Source organism: Macaca thibetana, chromosome 14, assembly GCF_024542745.1.
Source record: "Macaca thibetana thibetana isolate TM-01 chromosome 14, ASM2454274v1, whole genome shotgun sequence".
Classification (NCBI taxonomy): Eukaryota; Metazoa; Chordata; class Mammalia; order Primates; family Cercopithecidae; genus Macaca; species Macaca thibetana.
In genome coordinates this window covers 68,370,121-68,381,074 of record NC_065591.1, presented here as the reverse complement: position 1 = coordinate 68,381,074, position 10,954 = coordinate 68,370,121, and positions in this window count along the sequence as shown.

Here is a 10,954-nt window from a genome sequence, read left to right as displayed (position 1 = left end):
ATAGCTAGAAAGAACAATTGAACTATTAAACGTTGTTCCCCTTCCTCCGGAGTTTCTTTAACCCATGACCTTTGCTCTTTAACCCATGACCTTCGCTCTCACCTGGGCTGTTGGGGACCATGCCTTCCTGCCGCGGTAGAACACTGACAGTAAAGGCCTTTGGCTTTGGGGGTTTGAGTGTAAGCAACACATTTGGAAGAAGTGGTGAAGAGTCAAGCAACCCAGCTTCCAGGCCAGTCAGAAAACATTCTGATGGAGGGAAGGGAGAGTTTCAAGGAACTGTGGGTGCTAAGAAGGGGTCCTGCGCCACCTGCCTTCCCCAGTTTTGTCCCAGGAAGAGAATGTGTGAGAACCAGCCACACACAGATGGACACGGAGGGGTGCTGGGACTCCCAGAGCACGGAGGACTTGTGCCCTCCCTCTCAGCAGAACCTGGGAGGCGCCAGGGCCCTCGAGTTCCTGACAGCCCGCTGCGGTCCTGGCTAGCAGAGCACAGATGCCTGAGAGAAGTCCAGGCAAATGGGCCTGAGAGAGCTTCACAAAATGACCCACACCCCTGGAAAGGGTCTGGGGCAGGAGAGGGAGTCCTGGGCCCCAGAGGGTTGTGGGGAGTGATGGAAAGCCTTGGGGAACCCCCATCCCAGGTGCACCTTTGTTTACACACACCTGGAAGCAATCACAGTATACTGACGTGCAGCTGCATCAGTTTCCTGTGGTAACAAATGACACCAAACTGAGTGGCTTCAAACAACAGGAATGCGTTTTCTCTTGGTTCCGGAGTCTGAAATCAGTTCAGGGAGCTGAAGCGAAGGTGTCAGCAGAGCCACACGACCTCTGGGGTTCCAGGGTGGAAGCTTTCCTGCATCTTTCTTGGTTCCATCTGCACATGGCCTTCCCTGTGAGTCTGTCTCATCTCCCTCTGCCTCTTGTAAGGGCACATGCAATTGCATTTAGGACCCATCCAGGTAACACACGATAAGCTCTTGCTGTCAAGATCTTCGTCTTAATTGCATATTTTGCCCTATAAGGCAATATTCATCTTTTGCCATATAAGGTAATAACAGCACTAACAGGTTCTGGGGATTAGGAAGTGAATATATCTTGGGGAAGGGGGACATTTTGTCTGCCTACCACAAGGACCTTGTAGTAGCCAAGAAAGCTGCCTGGAACAGAAGGGCCATGTGGCTGGAAACAAGGCTTGACCAGGCAATGACCAGTGAGGACTGACAGCCAGGGCTCAGACAAGCTGACGGGATGTGTCAGGGGACACCACTGTAGATGGATATCGTGGAGGACCTATCTGTAGGAATAGGGAAAATGAGGTGAGGGGGGATCCAGAAGTGATTGAGATTAAGTTTCCACTTCACAGAATGGTGGCTCATAATAGAAACCAAATTTAGTTAGAAAAATAAAATTACCATTTATTTTGCACATTTGAGTGCTCTGTGGTTGGAATCTGTTACACATACCCATGTACATACATACTCCCAAAATGAGCTCTCCTTTATAAATGCTATTTTCTTTTTCTTTTCTTCTTCTTCTTCTTCTTTTTTTTTTTTTTTTTTTGAGGAAAAAAAAAAAAGATTTCATTCTGTTGCTGGAGTGCAACCTCAACCTCAACCTGCCTGCTGGGATTACAGGTGTGAGCCACTGCACCGGGCCAACTTTCTTCTACGTCATTGTTTTGATAATTGCCTTTAACATCCTATTGATTAAATGTACAATCCTGTACTCACACCATCTTGTAATTTTATGAAAACTCATACGCCACCTTAAATCCCTTTTCTGACATGATCAATATACTTATGAATATCTCACAAGGATATTAATAAGTATATGCAATATATTCATAAGTACATATAGCTCAGACTGAAGTACAGTGGCACAGTCTCACCACAAACTCTGCCTCTCAGGTGCAAGTAATCTTCCCACCTCAGCCTCCCAAGTAGCTGGGACTACAGGTGCAAGCCACCACACCCAGATAATTTTTGTATTTTTTTGTAGAGACAAGGTTTCACTATGTTACCCAGGCTGGTCTTGAACTCCTGAGCTCAAGCAATCCACACTCCTTGGCCTCCCAAAGGGGTGGGATTACAGGCGTGAGCCACCATACCTCCCTATAGTTTCACAGGAAAGGTGCTGCTTTAATGAGAAACCTGGATATAACTCTTGCCTCCTCCCTCTTTCTCGCCCCACCTTCCCTATCTAATCAGTTGCCAGGTCCCACTCCTTCTGCTTGTTCAATCAGTTCTCTCCGCCCTCACAGTTCCTCTCCAGGTTCACGTGGTTATCTCTCCTCTGCACCATTGCCTCAGCCTCTTCCATGGCTGTCTTCATTAGGGATCCCCCAAAAGCAGACCCTGATATAAGGACTTGGGTTATGTAGTTTATGGGGTGGGGGGGTGATCCTCCTAGAAGCAAAGCAGGCAGTGAGGAAATGAGGAGAAAGAACAATGAAGTGTATGTGAGGAGAAACAAACTCGGTCTCACTGGGCACCCTGAGGTATCTGTAGGGTGGAACAGGCTCATGTGAAAGCCCTTATCTTCTCGGACAGAGAAGCAGAGAGAGGGTGGCACACGGGGTGGGCCGCTGTCACAGTGTGAGAACCGTTTATTGCAGCTGGGGTGGCCTTGGGTGATGTAGGGCAGGGCATCAGAGCATCTGCAGCACTGGTCTCCTGCCTCAGTCTCCCCTCTCTCACCTCTCTCTGACCAGCAGCTGGAGGGGTGTTTCTGAGACGGTGTCTCAGGCTGCACTGGTATGCAAATGGGGAAGCAGGCAGAGAAACAGAGGGACAGACTGGCTCCTACAGGGGTCTTATAGAGGGACTGGCGCATGGTCCATGGGCTGCCTTGGGTCTGAGTTCACCCCTAACTGAGCTGGACTGGGTTGAAACAGGCCGAGGGTCTGTGATCAAATACCAGGATTAAATCTCAGGACATCAGATTTTATTTTATTTTAAAATAAAATGTGGTATTTATTTTGTTTTTTTGTTGTTTTTTTTTTTTAAACCTTTATTTTAAGGTTAGCTAAGGCGGACCTTAGCTTCGGATGAGAGAGGCGGGTGGCCCAGGAGGCCCAGGGAAGCCACCTGGGAGTTCGCACTGCCATAGGCAATCCACAGGCGGAGCAGAGGGAGTTTCCCTGTGCTGTTTGGCTAAGATATGAAAGTCATGAGGATGTATTTAAGTCGGCATTGATGCCAATTACTATCCTCATCTATGTCTGCAGAACTTAACAGAAAAAAACAATATGCCACTATTGGAGTATTGCCAGTGTTGGAAAATAAGTGAGTAAATGAGAGTCTCATGTGTGTCATGGGTTCGGCTGAGGAGGCAGCGTCTGGATGCCAGTGACTTCCCCAGCAGCCTCGTGGCTCGCCTCGCTCATGGGCCTCTCAGAGGAGCCGGGCTGCTGGGGTTCCCCGCTGACTGGGAACAGGATGTGTGGCCTTCAGCCAGAATCCCTTCGGGATCCTCTTGAAGGAGCAAGTTTTCTTATGTGCTGATTAGATAATTAGTCCAACAGCCATTCCCTGGTGCCAGGTCCTGGGCTGGGACGTGGGACCCGGAGATGGTTCAGACATGATTTCTGCTCTCAGAGGGATCACAGTCCAGGCTGTCTGAGGTGGGAGCAGAGTTCTGTGCTTCGATAGAGGTGACTTGCTGAGTCAAGGGAGACTTCCTAGAGGAGGTGACATATGAGATGGGTACGGGTATGAGTACGAGTAGAAGTTTGCTGGGTGGGCATAATGGGGCGTAGGTGGGGAGAACAAAGCATTCTTTTAACTCCATTTATGAAGCACCTACTCCACATGTCAGGACCCCGTCAGGTATAATGTGCATAAAAATGATAAACACAAGAATCCTGGTACTGAGGAAGCTGAGGCCCAGAGAGGCAAAGTGACATGCCCAGAGTCACACAGCACATCAGGGGCAGAGCGAGGACTCGAAATCTCCAAGTCCAAACCTTTTCCCACCCTTACTGGGCATGACCTTGGAGGACAGCACCGGGCAGCTGGTGAGGACACAGTACCCACTTGGGTTTGCTGAGCCCACCCCTCTATCTCTGACGAATTAGCACAAATAGATGTTGGGTATGTCTCAACTTCTTGTTTGTTTGTCGTTTTTGTTTGAGACGGAGTCTCACTCTGTCGCCCAGGCTGGAGTGCAGTGGTATGATCTTGGCTTACTGCAATCTCCACCTCCCGGGTTCAAGTGATCCTCCGGCCTCAGCCTCCCGAGTAGCTGGGATTACAGGCGCCTGTCACCACACCTGACTCATTTTTGTATTTTCAGCAGAGACAGGGTTTCACCATGTCAGCCAGGCTGGTCTCAAACTCCCAACCTCAAGTGATCCACCTGCCTCAGCCTCCCACAGTGCTAGGATTATAGGTGTGAGCCACTGAGTCCGGCTCAGATAAGCCTTAATTTCTGTGTTGTCTCACTCCACCTCTCAGGTTGGGGACCGTGAAAATGTCTGCCCACAGGTAGGGCCGTGGCAATTCTCCAGGGTAGGTGGACTCGGAGAAAGGTTTTGCTGAGACAGCTGGAGGAGGCCAAGCCCAAGAGAACATTAGTGTATCAGGTGTGGTATCGGATCAGGGTCTGAGCCGGAATGCAGCTCTGTGTCACCTGCATAGTTCAGGTAGGGTCGGGGGAGAACAAGGCCAGAGGCAGGGGATGGAGGCTGAAGTATACCATATTTGTATGACTTAGCATCAGAAGTCACATAGCATCACTTTGACCATACCCTACTGCTCAGGGCCATCACAAGCACCTGCCCAGGTTCAAGGGGAGAGGACATAAACTCTACCTCTTGTTGGGGAGTGGCAGGGTTCTAAAAGCGCATGTGAGATGGGAGCTCTTGTTGCAGTCATCTCTGGAAAAGGCAATTTGTGACACCCACTTTGTGGCTTGTATTTTCACTTTCTTTATGATATATTTTGACGAACAGAAGTTCTAAACTCTACAGTAGTCAAATTTATTGCACTTCTTCCTTTATGTTTGCATTTTCTTATGTCTTGTTTAAGAAGTTCTTCCATGGCTTAAATTCATAAAGGAATGTTCCTATATTTTCTCTTAATATTAACAAAAAAAGTTGGTTCTCACATGTTAAGCCCTTAATCCACCTGGAATTGATTTTTGTGTGTGGTGTAAGGTGCAGATCACATTTCATTTTTTCCAGAAGTGTCAGCACCATTTAGTGACTCGTTCTTTCTTCATCTGCAATGCAGCTGTCATTTATCAAGTTTCCATATGTGCAGGGGCCTATTTCTGGGGTCTCCATTCTGTTCCATAAATCTGTTTATTTGCCACCTCTGCCGGCGGCCACACTTTCTTAATTTCTGTGGTTTTATGGTAAATCTCCATAGCTGGCGGGGCAGGACTTCTCACCTTATTTTTCTTCTTTGGGAGTATCTTGCCCTTTGCTCATCTATTTTAAAAAAAAAAAAAAAAGTTAGAATCAACTTGCAAAATTCTCCAAGAGAGCTCCTGGAATTTTGATTGAAATAATATGGAATCTATAAATCAATTATTCGACATTGATCATTTTAATCTACAAATCTAAAATATCTACCCACTTTAAAATGTCTTCTTTAATTTTTTTTCAGTAAAGCTTACAATCGCCGGGCGCGGTGGCTCACGCCTGTAATCCCAGCACTTTGGGAGGCCAAGGCGGGCGGATCACGAGGTCAGGAGATCGAGACCATCCTGGTTAACACGGTGAAACCCCGTCTCTACTAAAAATACAAAAAAAATTAGCCGGGCGTAGTGGCGGGCGCCTGTAGTCCCAGCTACTTAGGAGGCTGAGGCAGGAGAATGGCGTGAACCCGGGAGGCGGAGCTTGCAGTGAGCCGAGATCGCGCCACCGCAAGCCAGCCTGGGCGGCAGAGCGAGACTCCGTTTCAAAAAAAAAAAAAAAAAGCTTACAATCTTCCTTCATAAAAGGGTTTGCATGTCTTTTGTTAAATTTGTCTCAAGGGATATTTTAATTTTTGTTATTACTGTAAATGCATCTCTTTTAAAAATACATTTTTGAACTTTTTTTTTTTTTTTTTTTTTTTTTTTTTTTTTTTTGAGACGGAGTCTCACGCTGTCGCCCAGGCTGGAGTGCAGTGACATGATCATGGCTCACTTCAGGCTCACCCTCCTGGGCTCAAGTGGTCCTGCTGCCTCAGCCTCCTGAGTAGCTGGGACTACAGGTGTACACCAACACATCCAGCTAATTTTTGTGTGTGTGGAGATGGGGTCTCACTATGTTGCCCAGCATAGTCTTGAGCTCCTGGGCTCAAGTGATCCTCCTGCCTTGGCCTCCCAAAGTGCTGGTATTACAGGCATGAGCCACTGCACCCAGCCCCAGTTTTGAATTTCATGTTGCCAGTATATAAAAATGCAACTACTTTTACGTAGATATCTCATGTTCACGTGTTTTGCTAAACCCTATTATTTTAATTATTTACAGATTATTTGTAGATTCCATGTGGTTAATAATATTACATACAAACAGAGTTTTGTTTTTTCCTTTCATATTTCTATTCTTTCATTTCTTCTTATTCTATTGTGCTGGCTAGGGGTTTCAGAAGAGAATTCAATAGCAGTTTTTGACAGAAGGAATCCTTGTTTAATAAAAAACAACTCACTGTTGAATATGATGTTTGCTTTCGGGGTTTTGCAGGTATTCTTTTTTTTTTTTTTTTTTTTTTTTTTTTTGAGACTGAGTCTGGCTCTGTCGCCCAGGCTGGAGTGCAGTGGCCGGATCTCAGCTCACTGCAAGCTCCGCCTCCCGGGTTTACGCCATTCTCCTGCCTCAGCCTCCCGAGTAGCTGGGACTACAGGCGCCGCCACCTCGCCCGGCTAGTTTTTTGTATTTTTTAGTAGAGACAGGGTTTCACCATGTTCACCAGGATGGTCTCGATCTCCTGACCTCGTGATCCACCCGTCTCGGCCTCCCAAAGTGCTGGGATTACAGGCTTGAGCCACCGCGCCCGGCCTGCAGGTATTCTTTATGAAGTTAAGGAAGTTTTTATTCTTGCAAGTTTGCTAAGAGGTTTTTTGTTTTCTTTTTCGATTGTGAATTAACATTGAGCTTTATTAAGTACCCTTTTTCATCTATGATATGAAAATATGGCTTTTCTCCTTTAATATGTTATTGTCCAATATTAAGATTAGGGTTGGCTGTAAAAGACAGAAAACTCAACATACTAATATCTTAAACATAAGAAGAGTTTATGTCTTTCTCAGAAACAGGTCTGGAGGAGCGAATTCAGGGGTATTTTGGCAACTCTGCTCCACGAAGTGTCCCAGGCCCCGGGCCCCTCCTGTTTTGTGTTCTGCCACCTCTCCAGGGGCCTCACCCCATTGATCCAAGACGGCACTGCTGCCAGCACAGCCTCATGCCACAGGGCACGCAGAGAGGGCCAGGCAGGGGCGCAGGGCTGGCCAGGTGGCACTCAAGAAAGGCTCCCAAAGCCTCGCGCCCTAGACTTTGCTTATATTTCATTTGAGATATTTACACACATGTTCGTAGGATCTATAAACTTGCAATTTTCCTTTACTACATCGACTTTGATTTTGGTATGGAGGAACTGTATGAATTAGGGGTTATTCTTTCCTTGAAGGCTTAGCATTGCTTATTTGAAAAAGTTTTTATCTTCGGAGTTTTATTGTGGGCAGATTAAAGACAAACTTTCTAAAAACAATTTTTAATTTACAGACACTTGCAAGTAGAATATACATACTCTATTTTTTCCTGAGTGAATATTTTAGTGTTTCCAATAAACAAGGACATTCCCTTACATAACCACAACACAACCAACAAAATCAGGAAATGAACATGGATACATGACTCTAATCTCCTCTAAAGTCTTGCATTGTCATGTCTTTTCGTCTCTTTCAGGCTAAACAGTTCCTCAGTCCTTTCACTTTCATGAGCTTGATACCTTTGAAGATTACAAGCCAGTTATTCTGTGGAATGCCCTTCACTTTTGATCTGTCTGATGTTTCCTTATGATTAGATTCAGGATTGAAATCTTTAGCATACTACCGGGGTGACACTGTGTTTTTCTCATTGCATCCTGTCAGGTGGCATGTGACTTCAGTTTGTCCCATTACTGGTGATCTTTGCTTTGATCACTTTGATGGTGCTTGCCAGGCTTCCCCATAGGAAAATTACCGCAGAAAATGATTCCTTTTCCATGTGTAATGAACATGTATTTTGTAGGGAGGTACTTTGAGACTATATAACTATACTGTTCCTCATCAAATTCTCCCTCCCTTGCTCGTTCCCTCCCTAACAGTTCGGACTCATGGTTTCTTATTTCATTCAGTGAGTTATAATCTGTCATTACTGTTATTTACTTTAATGCACAGAGTCATCCAGATGTGACCCATGGCCCCTATGGGGTAACTTCTATGTCTTTTTGACATGTCCTCATAACTCTTTGAGCACCGATTTACTTTCTGGCATAACAAGCTGTTCCAGGCTCATCTTGTATGTTCCTTGTCCCAGGCCTGGAAGCGGCTATTGCTGCAAGGGGCTCTGGCTTGAAGAAGCCAAGACTGGAGTGTTCATTGCTATTGGGATGTGGCTTCCAGGCTCTCTCAATGGAGAGAGCTAGAAAGCATATCTATCTGGAAAACCATGACTTCACACTGATACCTCCAAATCCAATCCAACACCATTGGGTTAATTTTATTTTTCTCTCTTTCCATACCTGTAACTCCCTTCTCTAGCAGGGAAAAACCTGGCTCTGATTACCTAAAATACATTTGCTTTTTGAATCATATATAACCAGTCTCCCATCACTACCCCTCCCTGCTCTGAGTGGGTATCCCTCTCACCCTGCCTGTGCTCTGACACCCGTGCCAGACAACCGCCCCCATGTGGTCCCAGGACCTGGCCAGGGGAGTAAAAGCTGACGGTTGAACTGACCCGCCTGATGCTCAGTCTTGCACAACCCTAACTTCAGAAATTCAAGTTTTATTCTAGGAAAATGCCTTTTAATTTTGAATGGTCATGGAAAAGGAAACCATTTGCCTTCAAAGCTGGGAAGAGCTCTTAAAAAATAATGCCGACTCAAAGAAAACACTCAGTTTAGAAGCCTCATTGAAATCTTGGAACCCCAAGAACACATCGTCAGATTCCTGATTGGAGACCTTTTCCTAAAATGAATGTTATAGGTTCATACCTGTGTGAGCAGAGTCGCCTCAGGGTGCTTGAGCATTCTTTTATTTACTTATTTATTTTTGAGACAGGGTCTTCCTCTGTCACCTAGGCTGGAGTGCAGTGGCACGATCATGGCTCACTGCAACCCCAAACTCCTGGGCTCAAGAGATCCTCCCACCTCAGCTTCCCAAGTAGCTGGAACTACAGGTGTGTGCACTATGCCGGGCTAATTTTTGTATTTTTTGTAGAGATGGGGTTTTGTCGTGTTGCCCAGACTGGTCTCAAACTCCTGGATTCAAGCCATGTGCCTGCCTCGGCCTCCCGGAGTGCTGGGGTTACAGGTGTGCGCCACCGCACCCGGCCGCTTGAGCATTCTTGATGTCTGTGAATCGTTATTAAGCCCACTCACAGCCCCAGTGCTCACGCCCTGCACTGCCTGGTCCGATCGGAGAACCATGGTAACTCCTGGTATCTGTGGCTCGCGGTTGTAGATTTCCATGGCTGACACATCTTAGGCCTGCCAGCATGCTCCCCTCCAGGGCGCTTCTTTCTGACTTACTGTTTCTAGTCTGAAGAGGTCTGAGGAACAAATCACTGACCCCGATAGGAATGTGGAGATTTAAACGGAAATCCCATGGCAGTGTTTGTTCAGCCTTGCCCTACACCCTAGCCAAGTGCTCTGTTCTTCTTTCCCACCTTCTCTTTCCCTGCCTGCAACTGGGACCTGGGCCAAGCCAGAGGCTCTGGAGTCTGTTGGCCACTGCCATTCCACGGTTTAGGGAGAGGCCTACCCCTACCATAGCCCGCTGTGCCCTTTCCGCTCCCATCTGTCTCTCCTCCTGCTTCTCTCCCCTTGGAACTCTCTGTCCAGCTCTCATCTTTCCTCCAGGGTCCTTTCTTCTTTTGCTCTCTTTGTCACCTGTATTCTGAGCCTGATCCTGCCATGATTTGCCGGGCCTCAGTTTTCTCACCTGCAAAATGGGGAGAGGGTGGAACATGGTGGATTCTGAGGCCCCTCCTGGCTCTGCCCTCTCCTACTTACCATCCGTGACGAACATCCTCATATTTGCCCCTCTCTTTCTGCTTCTTGTTTGTGGATCATGTATTATTTCCTCTCTGCCTCTGATTCTTTTGGCGTCTCTCTCCCTCTCCTTCCTCTGTAACTTTGTTTCTCTCTCCGCACATCCGCTTCTGTCATAGTTTTTCTTCTTGGAGTCTCTCTGTCTTTCTCCCTCTCTCCCTTTCTGTGTCTCCATTGCCTCTGACTCTATAGTTTCTATAGTTCCTGTCTCTCTCTACCCCTCTTTCTGGCTTTCTACTTCCTTCCCATCTGTGATAACTTTGTTGTGATTCTGTTTCTCCTTCTCATCCCATTGCTACTTGGTCACTGCCTGCCAACTCCCTCCCTGACACTGCTCTTTCAGTCTGTTCCTGATACCAATGTTTCCGGGTCCCCACCCACTTCTCTATCCCTGTTCAGTGTCCCCCTTCCCATTCCTGCCCTGACCTAGTACTGGGAGCAGGGAGCGGGTGCCCTGCTGCCCCTGCCAGAGCCAGGCTCCTCCCTGGAGTGGGGAGAGCAGCTGTGAGGCTGGCTCCAGGAAGCACACTGGGCTCAGCTGGCCGCCTCTGTCTAAAGGAAGGCTCAGAAAGTTAGACGTACCACTCAGAGGGTGGAAGTCCTGCCACAGCCCAAACCCAGAGAGTGGCCATCAGCTCCACAAGCACCCTTCACCCCACATGTGGGGTGTACACGCACATGTAATGTGCACCCCTGCATCCACG